This window comes from Polypterus senegalus, chromosome 2, assembly GCF_016835505.1.
Source record: "Polypterus senegalus isolate Bchr_013 chromosome 2, ASM1683550v1, whole genome shotgun sequence".
Lineage (NCBI taxonomy): Eukaryota > Metazoa > Chordata > Cladistia > Polypteriformes > Polypteridae > Polypterus > Polypterus senegalus.
The window spans coordinates 271221422-271243975 of NC_053155.1; positions in this window are offsets into that span (position 1 = coordinate 271221422).

A 22554-nucleotide genomic window follows, 5' to 3' on the forward strand; every position below is an offset into this window, starting at 1 on the left:
GCAGGACCTTTTATTCGAAGGATATGAAGAATTTCAAGATTTAATATGCACAAGGGGTAACACTGCAGAAGCAGCACAAACCAGAAAAGTCGGCTGGCAAAACATGGCCGACAAATTAAACGCTAAGTAGTGTGCATTGTGCTTACTGAATGCAGCGTTTCATTTCCTATGTGTCAGATTAATTATTATTTAATATGTCATAATCCCAGATCAAACGTGAGCACAAGGAGAACATGGGAACAGGTTAAAGTGAAGTACAAGAATATACTTCAAACTGGTAAATATTGGTATATAACTATTTAAAGAATTGTTGACATAAAGAATCATATATAATATAAAAAACATTCATTTTAAAGCTAATAAGAAGGCAGACAAGCAAAAAACAGATGGAGGTCCATGCGGTCAAGACCTAACCCCTGCAGAAGAGTTGGCTCTCCAGCAAAATGCCCATCGCTCTGTTTCTGAGGGCATTTTTTTTTTTTTGGGTCAGTTGCTAGGAATGTCATATCCCTAGAACTTGTGTCTGACCAACAAGATATTGACGAAGGCCAAATATTTGATAAAGACACTGTGTCTGATTATTCATCAGGAGGAGAGGTAAATTTTCCAAATAATGTTTGATTAAACTCCACTCTGATCAGTCCCATATGCCTCAATCACATTTAGAAATCCTGGGTAATGAGAATGTCAGGCTGATTGTGAGATTCTTTATGGAACTGTGGGTGTTTTTGCCTGTGAATTACCTACCTGCAATGGCATGAAACACTGCTTTTATTGTCTGCACACACAGGTGTCCAGGAAACACTATGAAAGCCCGAAAGAAATATTTCAGAGCCAAACAGACTTTACGAATTGCTTGGCAAACTGCACTTTTAGATAGATTTTCCGCATGGCCTACAGTATATTAAAAAAATACCAGCTTGCAAAAAAACTCAAAGCAATGCATACTGTCTGTGTGCTTGTAAGAGCCCGACTTCGCCTAGTTTGACTTCGAATATAAGGTGTTAATAAATCTTTGAGGTACAATATTCCCCCTCGGCTAAAGCGGTATCTTTTGAAAAGAATTTCCTCCAGGAGCAATAAAGGATCTTGCCGATTGCGCAAAACCCTCTCTATATGAAATTCTCTTCTTATAATTTGCACACCGATATCAATTGGTTGCTCATTCATGAACGGTGAAGCCATGACTGAATGAATTCCATGCACAGAAACTGATTAAGTGTGTGAGCTAATCCTTGTTTACATAGAACAAATCTGCTCCGAGAAGGTTTGAGGACTTGGATGTGCTGCTATGACAACACATTCAGCAAGAGTTTCGAAAAACCGGCAGATCCAGGATCAGGCCAAATCGTCAACAATTACATCCGGCTAAACGAGTAATCCACGTACGAAAAATACCCCCCAGATGGTGGAGTAAACCTTCAGAGCAGTGATAAGAGTGAAGGGAGCAGTGTTCAATGATTAAAGTCCTACAGTGTATTAGTGGGGCTGACATGGTGAGTTACTCACTCAGTTGTTTTTGTAGATAGATAGCGTCTGTTTTGATGATTCCTTTTTCTTTACCTTAATTTTTGGTTTCAAGAAAGAAGTGTTTGTGAATTTGTTTGTAAATAATACTTCTTCCCATGTATAATTTTAATTGTGTGCCATCAGGACGGTGTTTACTTTAATTGAAGATACAACACTGATTTTTGTTGTTGTACCTGTAAATAAAGGTTCAGTGTTTTTATGGCTCTCTACCACTGATCCATTCAGTTCTCAAACTACTAGGTGCCTAGGAATTAAGGTCATACTTGGGATCAAAAGGCACTGGACATCACAGCAGATTTGAGAATGTGTTATATAAAGTGATATTTTACAAATACTGTATATTTAAAATCATGGCCCAGTTCAGTGTGCTGTGAGAGTTTGTCCTGCAATTAATTTGCTTCTTTAAGCAGTTGTTCAAAATAATCTATTTGGCCTCCCAGAGACTTTAGCCATCCTGCATTTCCATCTTTCTTTTTTGCCCAATTTTCGTCTTACGTGAGCACCTTTGTCTGCTTCTCTCATCTCACAAATCCCAGATGCCTGCAGCTTTCTGTGTAATGGATACGCCAAACTGTGCCGACACTCTGATCTTTGCATATAAAGCCTTACCTTGTGTTCCTTCTTGGGTCCCCACAAACCCCAGTTTAAATTTCACACTCCATCACTTTACACTACATTCTGTTGTTTTCATAGTGGGGCAACAGGTTCCTCGTAAAAACATTAATCAGGAGAGTAGTAATTTGCTGAAGGCACATTTTATTGTTAAAGATCACTTTTGAAACAGTGGTGGCGGTAAGGTGGGTAACTGCTGTCTTTTGAAAACTAGTGCTTGGTTTTGTTCTCTGAAAATCTTCATGTGTTGGGTGGCAGCCAATGCTTGCCTTCCTTTGTATGTGAATGAGCTTTACATTCATTTATCAATGGTGATGTACTGTTTAATTTTCTCATTCCCAGTGGAATTGAATTACACCATCAATGCTTTCTGCACAGAAGATTTTTGTTCAGGAAGATACACTGGGAAATCAACTCAGTTTAATGAATTCCGTTTCAACATGCAATTAAAACATTTAGTGTGCGGAACATACTGCATCCGTCTCCAGGCATCAAAAGTTTCAAAAACAAATTCTAAAATAAAAAAAGAAAGGAGCTACTGATTTGCTTCAATTAATGGATTAGCTATAATTTAATTTTGTGGAAAGAAAAAGCAAACTAAACACAAGCATGAACTGCAATCCTTCAAATACAATACAGCTAATATAATGCCATTTGTTGCTGACATGGTTTTTATTTTGGATTTTTAAAGTCAGTGTTCAGTCATAATTTGATGAATTTAAATCACAATGTTATCTAGGAATTGTTAAGCTAACATAATGTCTACTGGGAAACTCACTATTCTCAATATTTCCCATCAACAACAACAACAACAACATTTATTTATATAGCACATTTTCATACAAACAGTAGCTCAAAGTGCTTTACATAATAAAGAATAGAAAAATAAATAAAATAATAAAATAAATCAACATTAATTAACATCGAATAAGAGTAAGGTCCAATGGCCAGGGCGGACAGAAAAAACAAAAAAACTCCAGACGGCTGGAGAAAAAATAAAATCTGTAGGGATTCCAGACCATAAGACGGCCCAGTCCCCTCTGGGCATTCTACCTAACATAAATGAAACAGTCCTTTTTTGGATTTAGAATTCTCATGGAAGGGCGTGATGAGGATGGTCACGTAGAGTTCTGCCTTTTAATCCATCCATCATTGTTGGAGCATCATGAAGCTTTGAGTAGGTGGAGGTGGTGCAGGCCACCACCACAAAGAAACCGGAAAAAGAAACAGAAAAGAGAGTAGGGGTCAGTACGGACTAAAACGCAGCATTTGATCCTTTAGCTGATACAGGGCGGGGTTTTTGATATGAAACAAGCTTGTTCAGGCCGTGAATAGTGGAGGGGGATCAAATCCACAAAGCAAAATATGAACAGTTTAGTATGGATTTGTCACGCTTTTGGTTATTATTATTGTAATCCGACCTCATATTTTCGTACAGTAGTTTTTAATGTTATCCAACAGGTTAGAACTCTTTACCAAAACTTCTGTTTATGTTTTTTTTAAAAAAAAGGGCAGCATGATGGTGCTGTAGTTTGCAATGCTGTCTCAAATATCCAGTGTATTGGTTTCAAATATACGTATCATGCCCCATTGTGTGGAGGCTGCACATTCATCCATTGTCTCCATGAACTCTAGTTTCTCCTCTTCACCCCTAAAGGTACATATTTTAGGTTAACATCAGTTCCAGCGTGGTCCTGGATAGATGTGTGTGAGTGGGCCCTGTGATGGACTGGTGATCAATATGAGGCGGGTTCCTGTCTTGCTGCCGAATAGTGATGAGCGAAATGCTCGGGAACTCCAGTGAGCTTGGTGAAATGAACTGAAATCAATGGAGAAGGAGAAACTGAACAAGTTTTGAGTAGACTATAATGATGCAATGGTCTTTTAAGTGTCTCTTGAGGGTTACAGAAGGCTCGACTAACTATACTAGACTGATTATTGTCGCGAAAAAGGTGACCCAAGCTGTGAGGTAGCACTGTGTGACACTGTGCCTCCATTAGATAAAAGTACACTCTTAAGTATTTTCTCTCTCTCTCTGTCTTTCGAGCTCATATTAACTACAGCTAACACCGAGAGATCCTGTAATGCAAGGCATCAGTGTCATATCTCGCAGGCCAGTTCAGTGTACATTTTGTTGTTCACTTGACCTTCGTCTGGTTTCCTGATATGCCTGAACAGGTCTTTGACATTTATTAAGCCTTTATGGTATTTCTTTAAGATGAATGCTATGTTATCCTAAAAATATTCTTCCACGCAGATCAGGCGGTGCTGTAAAGTGTGATGTATGCTTACAGTCTGTATGCGCAAAGTAAATCAGGCAGGTAGTGGAGATCAGCTAGCGACATCTCCATTCAACATTGGCTGCTACAGCTCTTTGATGTCACTGGTCTTGCGCCTGAGCTGGCCACATATTGCAATCAAGGTCACCAGTGAACCCAGCAAATTCATTGCAAAAAGCGCATTGACAAATTTCATTGATTCAATTTCATTATTTCAGATGCTTCTGGTTTAGGCTTCAGCCCCAGATGATCCTTAGATTTTGTTATGCAAGATGGACCATTTAGTACAGTCAGTGAGCACCTCAGAGACTTTTTTTTAGTGAATTCTGATTTGATTCTTGTGTTTGTTAGTGTTTTAGTGTTTTATTACTTTCTTTGGCACAACCATCTCTGATTCTCTGCTAATGTGATATACACTGGCCCAAATTTTGACTTTTTTTTGTAAATGTTCATCATTTAAAGTGAAGAAAAAAATCACAAAGATAGGTGATGTCCCGGGCAATGATGTCCATTGTCAAAGGAGATTCAGCAAGTTAGAACACTTTAGACGAGAACAGGCCATTCAGCCTAACGATGCTCGCCTGTCCTAACCACTTATTTCTTCCACAAAAACTTCAAGTTTTGAAAGTCCCTAAAGTCTTACTGTCTACCACACTATTTGGTAGCTTATTCCAACTGTCTATCATTATTTGTGTAAAGAAAAACTGTCAAATGTTTGTGCGAAATTTACCCTTAACAAATTTCCAACTGTGTTCCCTGTGTTCTTGATGAACTCATTTTAAAATAATAGTCTCGATCCACTGTACTAATTCCCTTCATAATTTTAAACACTTCAGTCATATCACCTCTTAATCTTCTTTTGCTTAAACTGTATTGTTTACGCAAAGTTGTAAAGTAAATTTTTTTAAAGAATGCTGTTGCTACACCAGTGAATCATCCAGAGTGTTGGAGGTGGTAACGGGTGTAGAGCAGAAGTGACATCATTGGTTCTCCTTTGGGGCATTCTTGTCTACTCTAAGGACAGATGAGGAAGTCTGATTAGTGAAACATTTCCTTCCTTTCTGTGGTGTGCCTTTACATTGGTTATTATAAGGAATTAACAAATTGTATCTCAAATGTTGTAAGTTGCTTGGACAACCAATAAAAGGATTCTGTCTGTCTGGGTAGCCAGTTAGTATAGCTCATGAGAACTGTGACTCTTATAATTGACTGTGGACCACCTAGACATTTATTTCTTCAGGGAATTTCTTTCCTTGGACTGTCACTTTTTGTTTTCCTCTCCTCTGTTGTTAACTAGCAGTATTTCAACTACCGTATGATGAAAGTGGATGTTATGTGTTAGAGTTAATCAATAAGATTACTTCTATGTGACTGGATAAATGTGTTGGCCAAATAAATAAATTGAAATGTAAAATCTATCATCTATCTTTCTATCTTTAAAAATGTTTTTCTTGGATGGTCTAAGACTTTTGCAGGGTATGGCAATCCATGTGTTTACTTAGATAGATAGATAGATAGATAGATAGATAGATAGATAGATAGATAGATAGATAGATAGATAGATAGATAGATAGATAGATACTTTATTAATCCCAAGGGGAAATTCACATAATCCAGCAGCAGTATATATAAGTGTTTAGTAATTTGCTCTTAGTACATTATTGCTGTAATTATGTGTAGGTGTGCTGAGCCTTTACACAATGCATTTAAGATGTACCAAAAGCCAAGACCAAATTGTTACCATCTAACTCAATACTGATTTTCATCCTGTTTAAATATCGTTTTTCTGTCAACACAGCTTACTAAACCAATAGCCCCTTTGAAAACTCTCAGAAGGAATGACAACTATGAACGTCTGAAGTAGTCTTCTCACTGTCCAATGGCCATAATGAATGCACTTCCCTCAACAAGCATACAATTCATCTTTGTTATTCTGGCTCTTGAACTCATTAGAGCATTTCAGCACCACTTTAATCTATTCTATCTCACAAGCAGGTTTAGATTTGAAAGTAGTGGAAAACCCTTGGGAGACATGGACTGCTCTTTGTCAGGATCTCACTGAAGAATGCTTTTGTTTAATTTTTTAAAATGTTCAGAATTATTATTATTATTTTTCTACCTAGACTGTTAATGTTTAAATAATGCATTCTGTACCTACAAAAAGAACAATTGTCTGTGTGTTACTAGTTTAAACAGATTGTGTTTTTTGTAAGTCAGTCAAAGATCAGACCAAATATTACAGGGAATTAAAGCAGGGTATTAAAGGGTAATTTCAACAGGTTTACAAACTTTTTTGGAGCTGTATTTTGATTCCTACATATCATTATTTCATCAAATACTCTAAGGCATGCACATTTCCTTCCCCTCACAGATCTGACCAGCATGCACCTGTGATAAGACGCATTTAGGTCTGTGCTGATGTGCGATTTTTAAATACATCACTGTTCAGGCGTGCAGTGGGTGTGGATCTGTATGGTAGCATGGTGGAGTGGCTCCGGAGTAGGATGGGGCGATCAGCCGATTATGCATTCCTTGTGCAGACTTGTGCATTTTGGTCAATTGCTTCATTAGTTCTCTTGGGTCTGTAATCAGTGCCAGCAAACCAGCATCCCTAGAAGATGTATAAAGAAGGAGCCTGAGCAGAGAACAGGATGACAACAAAGAAAGAGAAAAGAAAGGAAGAACTGAGGCTAAAAGGAAGAAAATGAAAGTAAAAGTAAAGGTGTAATTTTAACATAACCAGTGCTGAAACAGAGTGGAAGCAGGCGGTTAGAAAAGTGAGTCCTGAGAAGAGTATATGGCCACTGGTTGAAAGACAAGTTCACTACGGCTGAGCACTTCAAGAATCAGGAGCAACAAAGTGCTCAGAGTAGGTGCTCATAGAGTCTCGAGGGACTAAAGCTTATGGGAGCAAAGATCAAGGCTCAGCATGAAGCAGGACTAAGAGAATCAGCTGTGCCTGTTGTTCAATATCTCCTTATGCAGAGGAGGCCGATATCTGTGAGCTGTGGAGACGTCAGTTTTTAGAGTAAAAGCACAAGCATTCGTAATTGTTTTAGCTGCAGACTATACCTGTGGGATTTTAACCTTATTTTAATGGATTATTTATTGTTATTTTTTCATTGATTTTATCCTGCACCACATCACCTGTTTTTATTGAAAATATTTATTTATTTAAAGATTGCATTGCACTTTGTTTATGGGTGAACACAGGATATAAAAGCACTAGCTCATTTTGCCCCATCTCTTGCTTTTATGTGTCCTCACTGCACAGATCATCCTTGGATATGTAATCAACAGTTCCAGGTTCGAGAACTGTCAAAGATCGTAGAGCTAACCTGGCCTGTCACAGCATCTCTCGTTATCAAACTGACTACATCTGCTCCTAATCCTTATTCTTTATCAGTCTGCTACTTAGGAAGCAAAGTATAAAGAAGGGCAAAGTTATTCAGAGTTTAATAAACAATAAAAAAGTTTTTAAAATTAATTCTAAAGAACCAATATAATGGTTCTAAGACTAGTGAGATGTGCTCAAATTTTCTTTTACTGATTAAGATTCTTGTAGCTCACTACAATTGATTTATGTCTTTTTAGGTACGCCTGTTAGGAATGATGTGATGGTCCATTGCTACGGGCACAATCAAGCTATGTGATGTCATCAAAGTGACAACTTAAAAGCCAGCACTGCATGTCCAAGACTGTGGATGAAGGCCAAAACAAATAATGAATACTTTATTTACTTTTTGACTTCAACGGCCTAAAATTCTACATTTTTTTTCAGTTGTGAATGTAGGAGTGCACACTGGGGCCTCATGAAAAAAAATACAGAAATTGTTTTGGGTTTTGAATTTATTAATAGTTAATAAACTACAGGCATGTCTAGTAATTAGGATTTGGTGGTTGATTTTTAGTCTCCTTGGTAACTGCTTCATAAAAATAGCTGCTGTTGATCCATCTTAGTACACAAGATGCAGCATGGGCCGAACTTTGTTCAAGATAACGAGTGAGAAGGCAGTCCAAGCATCACAAGATCATTGGAAATTGTTATATTTATATTGCTTAAAGGCTGATATTATTAAATGGAATGACCCAGCAGGTTCTCTATTCTTCTTACATATTAAATGAGAATTTGCTTGTTTTAAGTCCTTTCACCACAGCCATTCATTTCTGTCACTGATTAGAACAAATTTAACAAGAAGAAGCCCATCAAAGATCATCAATCCTTTTCACTTAATTTTGCCAAAATAATATCAAGTTTTAACAATCCCTAAAGTTCTACTTTCAACCTCAGTTCTTGGTAAATTATTTCATGTGTCTATGGTTCTTTGAAGAAGATCAAATGTCCAAGTGTATCTCCATGATTTTTGTTGAAATACTTATTTTACATTGGTACTAGAATCCACCATCCGGATTCCTTTTCGTAGTTTAAAAAGTTCAGTCATGTCACCTCCTAGTCTCAATTTCATTAGATTGAAAAGGTTCAACTCCTTCAATCTTTCTTCATAACTCATACCTTGCAGTCTTGAAATCAGCCAACTTGCTCTTCTCTGTACTTTCTATAGTGCTGATGTGTCTCTTTTGTAATAAGGAGACCACAACTGTTCACAGTAGTCCAGTTTCTGAATCATCCACGCATCTGGCTCATGTGACACTATGCTTGGTCCCGTAGCCAGAGCCCCCAACACCCACAGCACCAATAATCTGATTTAGCAACAGTGAGGAGGATTTTTCCGAGGTGATCCAACTTATCTACAACTCAAGGACCACACAGATAAAAGATCATGGAGAGACATGCAGATATCATGGGTTTCAGCACCAAGAAAATACTGTGCAAATAAAGAAACACTCATTAGTCACTGTTAACAAAGAATTCAAGATAGATGTATTTTATGACATAAACCCTGATGGACCCTGCCACGTGCACTGCTCAGCGCACTCTGATGAGACTGCCTAATCTAACACAGCAGCGTCTGAAATAAGTTTGGTCCATTTGCATAATGCAGCCAAGAAGATAAGAGTTTACAACACTAAACAAATAGATAAACTGTATAACCATCCATCCATTTTCCAACCCGCTGAATCCGAACACAGGGTCACGGGGTTCTGCTGGAGCCAATCCCAGCCAACATAGGGCACAAGGCAGGAACCAATCCTGGGCAGGGTGCCAACCCACCGCAGGACACACACAAACCAAGCACACACTAGGGCCAATTTAGAATCGCCAATCCACCTAACCTGCATGTCTTTGGACTGTGGGAGGAAACCCACGCAGACACGGGGAGAACATGCAAACTCCACGCAGGGAGGACCCGGGAAGCGAACCCAGGTCTCCTAACTGCGAGGCAGCAGCGCTACCACTGCGCCACCCATAAACTGTATTTTCTTGTATCAATCAATCAATCAATCAACATTTATTTATATAGCACATATTCATACAAAAAAATGTAGTCCAAAATGTGCTTTACAAAATGAACAGAAAAATAGAAGAAACAATCAAAAATAAACATAAGTCAACATTAATTAACATAGAATAAGTAAGGTCCGATGGCCTTAATATGTATTAAGTATGCCTTAATATTATCTAATGGTCCCAAAATGAATAAACAGATTAAAAAGTCTTAACTGGTTCATCGAATAGGCCTTCTTATAAATAAATTCTTACAGAGTAGAACATGAAAAGTTTAAATATCATTTGATGTTGTCTCTATAGTCATGTCCTGATACAAATGATTCAGAATGTCTTAGTTCAAGAGTTACAGTAAGAGCACTTTACAAATGAATACAGAAACTTTTTCTGTTACAAGTATCATGTAACTTTTGTTGTCATTAAATTGTTGGATTAACGTGTGCATATAACCACCAATTAAAAATCAAAGGATAAGCAATAATTGACATACTTTACTGAAAATTAGATTTTCATCATTCTTATCTTTCATTTCAAAACACTGATAATTTAAAATTATGTGAATTCACAGGATCCTTTGAATAGGTGGCTGTCTGGTAGTTAAGTTAAGGACTTTATGCTTTGCCCAAAATTTAAGCGTGATGAAGATATATTTATATGTAATATGCTACCGTGGCTGATCGTTTGTCTGTCCAGGATTTTAAATCACCTGTAGCTCACAAACTGTTTGACCTATTGACCTCACATTTGATATACATATACTACATCTACTGTCTTCTTTTGGGGTGATGGTTGACCTCAAAGGTTATTCCTCTTGCCAGCAGCCAACAGGGCGGCATGTGGCGCCGGCATACGGGTGCCGTTCTCATCACTACCATCTTCACCTTCGCCATCACTTCGCCTACCTCTTCATATCTGAAATCATTCTTGAGGCAGATTGAAGACTTAAGTGCCAGCCTAAGTGAAAAATTAAGGAAAATGTACTAAGCAATTGCAACACAAACACTAACTTAATCAGTTTTAAATGCGAAAAGATGCAGACGAAAGAAGAGAAGTGGGCCGCTAGGGTGGAGAAAAGAAGAGCTGCTCAGGAAGCAGCAAGCGCATCAACATCTGAGCAAATGAATGGTACAGAGGAAGAGAATGAAACTAATGAATGTTCAAGTCAGGTGTAACGTGCAGTGTACTGTTACTGGTTAAGACATAACCTATTTGACTTTGCCCACAGTGCTTGTGAATCTCACTGTTGTTAGAATATGTGTTTATGTGATTTATGGCTAGTTTTGCTATTTTTGATTTTTTAATATAGTTTATATTTTCATGTATTGTCTATGTTGTTTATAATTATGTACTGTCTTTTTAAATGGGCCTCCATTCTGGGAGTTTTGTGTGCGAGGCCATTCCTAAGCCTTCCCTCTGGCTGTTTAGGCCATACTTGAGTGAGCTCACATCAGGAGAAAAATTGTGTTTGTTTGGAGCTGGAGTAAGTATTGCCATTTTCTTTGGATTTTTTTTTCCTGCTTCTGCTTAAGTGGTACAACTTTTGGATTTGTATTGTATTTGGAAGTCTTGCTTGTTTAGGGTTGCTTTTTTAGCAATCTGTTTTTGCTCTTTTGAACATTTTCTTTTCATTTTCTAATGTTTGTTTAATAAATCTGAATTCATGAAATATCTTTTGTGCACAAGATGGAGGTTTATGTCAGTCTTCACCCCCTTGGGCCTTTTGCTTTAATTTCAGACACTTCTATTTGTGGTTCTTTTGCCGTTGTTTGGGGCCTGCTAGGCTAGAAGCCTAGTTTTGAGTACAGTTTTGAGTAAGCTGGACTGGTTAGGACTCTTTAGCTAGCTGATGAACATGGCCTTCATGATCAAAGGTTTTGTTTTTTTATTATAATACTCTGCCTCTGCTAGATGGCAGTGGTAGTCTAGTACCGTGAAAAGACTTCATAAAAACTCTAAGGTGTAAATGATCTTGGAACCAATAAAGAAATGTAATTAAGTCTAACAATACATTTAATGGAAGTGTACTTTTTAAGTACTTTGGTAAATGCTACTGATTTTGATTCAGAGCTATTTCTTCCTATCTATTGTTCATAAATCACTGAGAAAATTCCTGAAAGATTTCCGTACAATTGCAACTGATTATAGTATATCCAAAGACAAAAATAAACTGCAATTATTCTTCATAAATTAAACAACTCAAAGGTATTTAATACTGTTAGGTACTAAAAAAAAAAAGAGACTGTATTGTGAATAGATAATAATTTCAAATTGGTATTTAAGCATAAAGCATTCTTACTTCGTGTTTTTATGCCGCACAAATGTTCAAGTTGGTGCGGAATTTTAGATAGTAGTGCATCACTGTACACGCACACATACAGTTGGATAATGACTGACTGACTGACTGCATTTTTACAAGATGTCCTGAATGTTATTGTTTTGTTGTGAAAAGATGTTCACAAAAGGCACTTTAACTTCTGGGGTTCAGTTTATATTGGTGGACAAGTTAAAACTAGAAATGCCTTGATTCACACATATGGCCTGCAAAACTTACTATTCAACATTCACTTAGCATAGATCAGCTCAAATAAAAGCAAGAATATCTCAATTCTGGCCAAGGTTAGCTACCTCAACTTCAATACCTTCCCAGGGGCTCGAAGGTGCTCCACTAACAAGGCACCCCTTGCTGGGATTCACAAACCTGTTTATCCGTTTTCAGATAGCTTCTCTAGGAAACACGATTGTGCACTACTCCTGCCAGGCTTTCATATCCCAATGGCTACCTTTGAAAGGTCTACAAAGTCTAACAGAATCCAAGGGCTAATCACTACCCCTGACAGTATGTAACCTAAATGGATACAGATGGTTTCATTAACAATCATTGGTCATTGCTAAATGACAGTAAACAACAGGGCAACTTTAGCAAACTAATACTCAAACTATTTTAATCATTAATTATGTTTATTTGAATGAGAAACCGGGTGTAAATAGTTGATTGGAAAACATACAAACACAATGATTCAAATCAGAGTCACACTGCAAGCTTTGTAATGAGTGGCTATAGCTTTGGTTGTTGCAGTCTTTGTTTTCTTGAGTCAGGTGTGATGATTGCGAGCAGAGGAGCAGTCTGAAGGTGGCAAAATTGGACTGAGTTATGTTCTCTTTGGCAGTTGTTTCTCTCTCTCTCTGTGTCCTCCTACTTCTTTTAAATTATAGTGTCATCCTGGCTGCCTTACACATGATATTGCATCAGTCAAAAAAACTGGGAGAACTGAAATGTTCCTAAGGTCTGGTTATTCCTGAAACATGTTTATTTTATAGGTTCAAGTCTCAGTTTCACAAATTCTTGCAAGCATACCTACACTTATCACTTTATCTAACACATTGGCGAGGCCTCATCTGGAGTACGGTGTACCGTTTTAGTTTCCAGGCTACATAAAAGACCAAAAAGTTCAAAAAGGAGAGGAGCAACTCGGCTAATTCCAGGGGTACAGGGGATGAATTATGATGAAAGATTAAAAGAGCTGAGCCTATACAGTTTAAGATTAAAAAGAGAATTAGTACAATGGCTCAAGACAGTTATTTTAAAATTAATTGTTAAGGGTAAATTTTGCACAAACATTAGAACTTTTTCTTTACACAGAGAACCATAGACACTTGGAATAAGCTACCAAGTAGTGTGGTATACAGTAAGATTTTAGGGACTTTCACAACTAGAATTAATGTTATTTTAGAAGAATTCATTGAATACGACTGGCAAGCTTTGTTGGGCTGAATGACCAGGGGCCTCATGTATAAATGGTGTGTATGCACAAAAATGTTGCATACTCCCGTTTCCACGCTCAAATCGTGATGTATAAAACCTAAATTTGGCGTAAAGCCACGCACATTTTCACGCCAACTAAATGCTTGGCCTACACAAGTTCTCCACTCGGTTTTGCAAACTGGCGGCACCCAGCATCAAAGCAGTGCTTTTGTTCCAGTGTGGTTTCCCTTTTTTTTTTAGATCCACATCCCTGACATAGCTTTATCATATACACTGAAATTAACCCCTTATTGTTCATTAGTTTAAGGCATCTGATTGTAATTAACCTGTAGCAATATAATGGTCTACAGAATACAGAACATAATGGTCCACAGAATGACCAAACTATTGCAAATATCATAGCTGCTTTAGCGTTGTTCTGCTCAATGCACCACTCAGACAAATTATCCCACTGTATCTGAGTGTGGAATCACAGCTCTACAGCAGCTGATCGGAAAGAGAATTATCAGGATACAGCATCAAGTACACGCTGCCTCAGCCATGTGCTATTTGAACTGCTCTTATACGACTAACACTTCAGAGCCTTTCCTGTATGGACCTCACGGTTCAGAAACAGTTTCATCCCAAGAACTATAAACACACTCAATCAGTCCATCAAGTGCTCCTTGTAGAACTGTTTGTACGTATTAGTACAATTACCTCACTGTAAACTTGCGATATAGTTATAATATTGCAAATCCTGAGCCACTTTATAAAGCACATATTTACATATGATGCGGATATCATTTTAAGATGAAATGCAGCAAAATATGTTTGTTACATTATACAGATAAAATGTTAACATCATTTAAATAATCTATATTGGTAATAATTAAATATGTGAGGACACAGTGTTACAGAGCTAGCGAGTTCATGAATTGTTCCTGCCTCACGCTGTATTCATGCTGGGGCTGGTGCAATACTGGAAGGATCAATGGATAGAATAATTAAACATGTACTACAAAGACATTTCAATGTTCCTTAAAAGTTTTGAAGAACCGGCGTTCTAAGCTTACAGATGGCTTAACATCTATTACTGAGCTGATTGTGTGGCGATTGGTTACTTGGGGAAAGAAAAGGATGGACAGGGATTGGAGGTTAGTACGTTTGAAGGAAGGTTGCGCACGGCACAGCAAGCATCTTGTGGGAGACAGGAATAATCTCTGGACAGGACACCAGCTCGTCACTATCACTGTGCCACCGTGTTCCCATGTTTAATAACATGCTTTAACTCCTATCATGATGAAAATGATATCAAGTATACATTTCAGTATTTTAAATATTCAGAGAGCTAAAATATCATGAATTTAATGGATTCTGTGTCCTGTCGGTGGAAGAGAAAGCCTATTGAAGAAGCATGTAGTGATTCACACACATAGAGCACATAGAAGATTAAATACAAAACAAAGCATTTAATGTGCAACTGTAGTTACAATGGTATTTGAGAAACCAGTAAATTAAACAATTTTAAGATGAAGTTTATGATGTTCTACTTTAATGATAAAATAAACTATGTGATTAAAGTGGAAATTTTGAGATTAAAGTTGACATTTAGAGCTGTTTTCCTACTGTGTCCCTATTTTTTTTATTTTCTCTGTATCCTAATAAGCTTTAATATGAGACTCAGATAGTGGGCTACAACTCGCCTTTTCACAGCGACTTTGATATCTGATAACTTCTTTTTTATTTCGGGCACTGTGCAACTTTGTGAACTTGAGCTTTCGAGTTTCTCCGACACGCTATGTCACTCGATCAACTTCCTTTTGTTGTTTATACCACTGTTTAAACCAACAAATTGTACGTTTTTCCTTTCCTCCACTTGGTTTTCACTGAAATTCTTCTAATTTCCCCTGTGCTTTTGCTGTTGCCTTTTCACAGAACACTGAGCTTAAGGGCTATTTATATTGATATTCATATTCAAAGAGGCATAATTCTGGAAGGAGTTGGGGTTGGGCAGAAGGCGCGTGCACGTGTGCTACTTTTCACTCTGACCGGGATTTATGGAGCGGAAGAACGTGGAAGTTGCCGTTCACACAGATTTATGCATCTGGAATTTTTGTGCGTCCGCACATTTCCACTTTTGTCCGTGTTTTAGTGTGAATTCTACACACGCCATTATGCATGAAACCTCTGTTCTTGTCTAGATTTTTCTAACAATTTTTTGTAATGTTCTGATATTTTCTGTTCATTTCTTTTAGACTCCACAATCAGTTTCATCCACTTAACCATTTCCTAATATCTGCTGAACTTCTTTTGCTATCTTCTCCCTTGTTCTTTTGCACTGCACTACTTAGCTGCCCACAAGATTATCTTTATTTATTTTGTTTCCACTAAAAATGACTATACATTTAAAAGTATGGTTTGCTATTCATCTATAATTCCCCACTCTGCCTTCCATCTGCTCTGGTTATCCCCATTTAAATGAGATTGCATGTGAAGAATCATTCATGATCCCGGAATCAATAAGCATTGCTTTTCCAGGGAGATGATGGAAATCATTTGAACTCCTATTCTACAGCAACATCTAATCTTGCATCTCTTATACTACAGGATATTATTTGCTTAGCCAAGGAGAATAAGGAAGGGTCAAGGCAATTTTAGGACACTGTTCAAAACTTTAACAAAATATGATTATAGGCAAAAAATATTGTTATCCGCACTAACAAACAACAGTTTTTCCTCTTTTTTTCAATGTAGCATTATTGTTTTCACCACTTCTATTTCTTTTTTAAATGGTCCCATGTCAATATTCCTGCTACTTCCTTTGGTACGATTTGTTATGTTTCAGCAAAGGTCTCATCCTGGGCTCAGGTATGTTTCTTTGGTTTTGGTGTTGTTTTGTCTTAATTGTATTTATGTAATATTGTGATGTTTATAATTATTTTATAATTCTGTGTTCTGTTAATTTATGTACTTTATTTATTTGTCTGCCCTGCTTCCTTTATATAGAGCCAATGGAAGTGGGACCCCATCTAATATTTAAAGGATTTGGTTTTGTTTTTCATTCTTTTTCTTGCATTTGTTGTGATATTTGGATCTGCTGTTTTCAACCTCAGTTACATTACAAAGTACTGCTTAGTTGTTTCTTTTTTTGGATTTGTTTGCTTTAAGTTTTTGCCTTTTAGGAAATAAGACAATAGCCTAATAAAATGTGAAGAAAAATAACAGTGAAAGTCCAGCAAAATTATTAAAGTTTATTAGAAGCAATTTCCATTGTGTAGTATTTGTAATCTTCGTGTCATGTTATTCCTCTTTATGTTTTATTTCTGTTCACGCTTGTTTTATTTCTGCTTAACCTTTCTTTCTGGACTTCTTTCCTGTTTATTTTTCTTTTACTTCTTTTTACATGACTATTATTATCATTATTACCAAACCAATTTTCTTTCTATTATTATCATTTTTATTCCTTTTTATTAACTTATTCTGCTCCTTATAGTGCAGTGCAGAAAGTCATTCTTTTTTCTTAACATCATTAAATTTAATAATAATACTTAATGATAGTTCATATAATTGTCTCTTTTCCCCTTTCTTTTTCTATTTCTCCTGCCTTTTCTTTTACCTTTTTAAACACAATAAAGATATAGTTTGAATGTTAATAACAGTAGCATACTCGTGTTTATTTCCATATTTTTTAGTTTTAGATTTTCAATATTATATTTATTAGACATGTTTATGAAGACTAGTAATTATTGATATTTTAGCAACCTATAAGTTAACTGCTGTCAGGGGAGTTTGTATGTTTTGGGCATTTCAGAGGATGGGGACACTGAAATGTCTGACCTCAGCTTTTGTTGGGATGGTAAGGGGAGAAGAGTAAGAGCGCAAGGCACATTTAATTGCGTCTTTGTCCATACTGACATTTTGAAGCACTACTGCTTGTAGGGCTCAGCCATAGAAAGATGTCAAAGGATACAAGGCAGCAAGACAAAACATATAATTTTAATGTATGTTACCAAATGTAAAAAACATTTTTTTTCACCAAGGGGGCAATCTGCGTGAACCCAGAAAATTTACCATTACACTAGAGAAAGAGTTTAAGTTTTAAGACACAAAAAACAAATAATTACTGATTACATTTTCTAAGCTTAAACATGAAAAGAGATTGGGTGGGTCAGGTTTCTAGTCTGATGATGATAAGAAGGGAAAAGAACAAGGATGAGAAGTTTTGCTTCATAGATAAGGTGACTACTAAGACAATATCAGACTCAGAAGAGCACTATGACAATGAAACTAAATGCATTTTGGCTAACAAATGCACCAAATTATCAATGTTCTCTCTTTAATTTCTGGGCTCTAATGAGCTCTTACAAACCTATAATGACCACTGCAATCACTATTTACACTTTAATCAAGAATTGCAATCTGTTGGACCAATGCCATTTTCTCCATGCTTATTTGACATATTCCATTAACTAGTTAGAGAATAACAGTTAATCCCAAACAGACTATCTTTTCATTAATAATAACCTATTACCTTCCATCAGATCTTACAACTATGATACCGTTGTTGTATCTGACCATGTTTCTCTTATTTTGGAATTCAAATTATTAAGCACTGCTAATTTAACTCACAATTGGTGACTTAGCCTACTGGCCAATCTTTATTTCTTACCACTGATATTTTCATAAAAATGAATATATCACCAGTGGAATCTGTGGGAAAATACAGAGAAATATGTAAAGTATATTTGAGGGGAAAAACAGTGTATTTTACCCAAAAATGAGTTGCATACTACAATAAATATGTAAAATTGCCCAGTGCTAAGTTTTACAAAAAAGTTACATTACAAACAGAATTTAGCTATTTAACTAGAAGTGTTATGCCACAATTAATTCTTAAGCCGCACTATTTTTAGTGTGAACACAGACAAAGGACCAATACGATTTAAGGTCAATAAGGATATGCAGGAAACACTTGGAGAAACTGATAATTCAGTTTGAGCTAATATTATAAACATTAGAAAACTGAAGAGAGCAGGCCTTTCATCCCATCAAGCTTGTACATCCAATTCATCTTGATTCTCCAGTGTAACATCAAGTGAAGAGCTCAAGTCCCTAACGTTTTACTGTCCATCATACTACTTGGTAGTTTATTCAATGTGTTTATGGTACATTGCATGAAGGAAAGCTTTGTAATATTTGTGCAAAATCTGCTCTTAACAAGTTCCAAATTGTGTTGACATGTTCTTGATGCAGACTTTTTTAAGTAAAAACTGGGATCCACTGTACTAATCACCTTTCATAATTTGAAATACTCCAGTTACGCTCCTCTTGAAACTGAAAAGGTTTAACTGTCTCTCTTCTCTGGACTTTCTCTCTGCTATGTCTTCCTTGCAATATGGAGATCAAGACTGCGCACAGTACTCCACATGAGGCCTCACTAGTGCACTACAAAGCTTCAGCATAACCTCCCCTGACTTGTACTCCACACATTGTGCTATACAACTTGACATCCTGATAGGCCTCTTAATGGACTCTGTAAACATTCTGGATGTTGATAGTGACGAGTCCTCTCTGACTCCCAGGTCCTTCCCATTGTAAATTCAAACCTAACATTTTTATTTCCTACATGTAAAACATTACATTTACGTACATGTTACTAAAACAAAAAATAAGCAACATATACTAGAGATATCATAAGGCATTAAACACACTGGAATGCAATGAAAGTGAAGCTAATTCCAAAGAAAACATAATTTTCTGGTATTTTTCGTGGTTAATAACATGTATTTGTTGTTTATTACTTAATATTCTTTGAAATTTTAACTTATAATGGATATCACCATTTTGTGTCTATTAAAAGTGTTCACCCCCTTGTACATTTTCACATTTTATTGTTATACAACACTGAAGCATAGCAGATTTAATTTGGCTCTTTGGAGACTCATCAACAGAAAAAATTCTTTAATGTCAAAGTGAAAAAACATCTCTGCAAAATGCGTCTAAATTAATTACAATCACAAAACACTAAAAAAATCCTCCTTCTTACAAATAAAGCTTTATATGGCCAAAACCCTACTTAAGTAACTGAATGTTCCATTATATACAAATCAGAGTGTGCATTAATATCTAAAGATGTTGATCTACTTGAATCTACTAAGATTCCAATAAAATGAGAAATTCAGCTTCTAAATTCAGGCTGAAAACAAAAACATTTTAGTTATACATACCCTGACTAGAGCTGCTAATTAGCTGTGTTTTTGTATTTCTGTTTGTAATATTGTAATATTGTTAATTAATTGTAAAATGTTAGTGACCATTCCCTTTCTGTTTCTCTTCTCGGTATTCTGCTCTGTGACTTGGTGCTGTTGATCTCCTTTAAGTCTGTTTACCTGCTCCTGGAAAGGATTCCAGAGATATTTGGAACTTTGAAAAACAAGGATGAGAGAATTGTGTCTTGTTGTTAGAATGTCCAAGACAGATTTTTACAGTAGAATACACAAGAGGGGTGGGGGGGCCAGTGGGCCTAAGCTCTTTAGAATCGTGACTGTGTCTGACTTTGTTTCTAACTTTTCATCAGGTTGGGTTAGGTAGACTTTATTATATCAGGAAGACATTTTTTTGTTGCAGCAAGAAAGTACAAAAGAGACATAAGATATTACTACACTAATGAAAGAAAATAAGTCAAGTCACAGTATGTGACAGTAATTGTTATAATCAATACATACACTCACAAGATTTCTATGTTATAACCAAATGTGAACACCCCAGACCAGAGGTTTATTTTTTTCTGGAATATGCTGACTAGAGTTTATGTTTTCCTCACCTCCATTGTCAATTGGCAGTATCTCAAAAATAATACCGTAAATACCCGCATATAGGACGATAGTATGTATAGGACCCAGTGGATTTTTGACCCTAAAAACCATGGAAAAACCTGTGTACCTGTTTATAGGACGCATCCTGATTTTGAGTTACTAATTCAAAGCTGCTGCCGCCAGTGATTGTATCCATGCGTTTGTGTTAGGCTGGAGTCTCTCTGAACAACAACAAAGAGCGAGAAACATACTAGACAGCGAAAATGACGTATCGGTGACGTGAAAATTCAAAATAAAAAAATTTCCAAATGTTACAATAAGGCATACAGGTGGATGTATTGTAAAATGTGCTGTAAAACGTAGTGTCATTCTCCAAAATCGATACAGTATTAGCAATGCTACACCTGAAAAACTTTCATTTGAAATGGTGTGAAATGCCAGTGCGGGGCCACAGCTAATTGCGCCCAGACTGAGGCATACCCCGGTAGCTACAATTGCAGCATTGCTAACTGACTGTCGCTTGAAACCAAACCTTGAAATTCAAATTGGATTCAACCACTCCTCTCTGTCCCTGTCACATAGCCATCGAAGGCGAAGGAGAGGCACTGACACACGCACACACGATCATAAAATCCAATGGACGCTCCCGTCTACGCACAGAGAGCATCACGCCTTGAATAACACTGAGAAAACCTTGAACAACAAAGAAAACTAACATTGCAATAGTTCACGCTATAGTGCTAGGAACCGCTCACTAAAAACACTTTTTTTAATGAGTTTTAAGCACAGGGAAAAAATGAACATTTGAAAAATCCGTAGTTTAATAAACCACCAAGAAAAGTAACATTGCCACAATGCACGCTATGAACCGATCGATGTAAACAGAACTGAAAACAAAAACAAGCCTTTTCTACCTTATGCATCCAGTCCTCCCTCTCTAGCTCTCTCTTTCGTGAGCCTGGAGCGTATGTGTGTGCCTCTCTCGCGCTCGTCTGTGTGTGTGTATGTGCCTCTCTCACACGCACCTGCGTGTGTGCCTCTCTCGTTCTCGAGCGCGCCTGTGTATGTTTGTGTGTGTCGCCCTGTCTCTCTCTCTTGCTCGCTCGCTCTCTCTCTCTTGCTCGCTGCACAGGAAATGCACAGGGAGAAACTGAACATGTACAAACCGAAAGAGAAACTGTATCCATGTATAAGACGCACCTGGGTTTTTAGGCCTACTTCTTAAGAAAAAAAAATGCGTCCTATATGCGGGTATTTACAGTATTCATGGACATACATTGTTTGGATATCTTCACATCAACCCAGTTTGAAATTGTTTTTTTTTTACTGTGCGTTTAAACTAATCTGTATGTTTCTGTGTGCATTGTATAATATGTAAAGTTTGAAATTATATTTTACCTGTTACAGTACTCTGATCGTGTACTAACTGATGAGTCTTATAAATAAACTGAATTTAAATTAATTGAAGTCTGATCAGAATCTCAGGATCTGATTACTGGTTTCTTTTAACTACTGGTATTGCTCTGACAAATGTCGTTCCATTTGGGTTTTGTCCTAGAGGCTCTATGTCTCCGAGTATTAGCTCGAACCTTTCTTCCACTCCTTTGGACATGCCAATTGCCATTTCTGGCCAAAGGAGTGGAAAAACCTTTATTACACCTAGAGAATGGGTTCCCTTCTATAATATCTCATGAGTGAAATTTAATACAAATGCCTACAATAATGGAGCTCACAGAAATTCTGTTATTTGTAGACACAGAAAAAGCTTATCACTGTCCTTTGCAAATTTGGGTTTGGACACAACATACTTGCATGGATTAAATAGGATTTCTGGGTTCAGGATTAATTTGAATAAAGACATTTTGTTCCCAGTGAGCAGTTTTACCAGCTGTTTTAACCTGGATTAGTTTTCTTTAATTGTCTCAGTGTAATGAAAATACTTACAGGTTATAGTCACAAAAAATCTAAGGGTCTATTCGAAATCGATTCTTGCAATTTGATTCAAAGTATCAAACACATAAAAAATGGTCATCTCTTCATTTCACATTATTAATATACTCAAGTTGCTTTATCCTCAGTAGCGCTGATTGATGAAATTTGCCATAGCATTTATCTCAACAAACATGCTGTGTTCACTGGTGACTATGTTCACAGAATGTTTTCCTG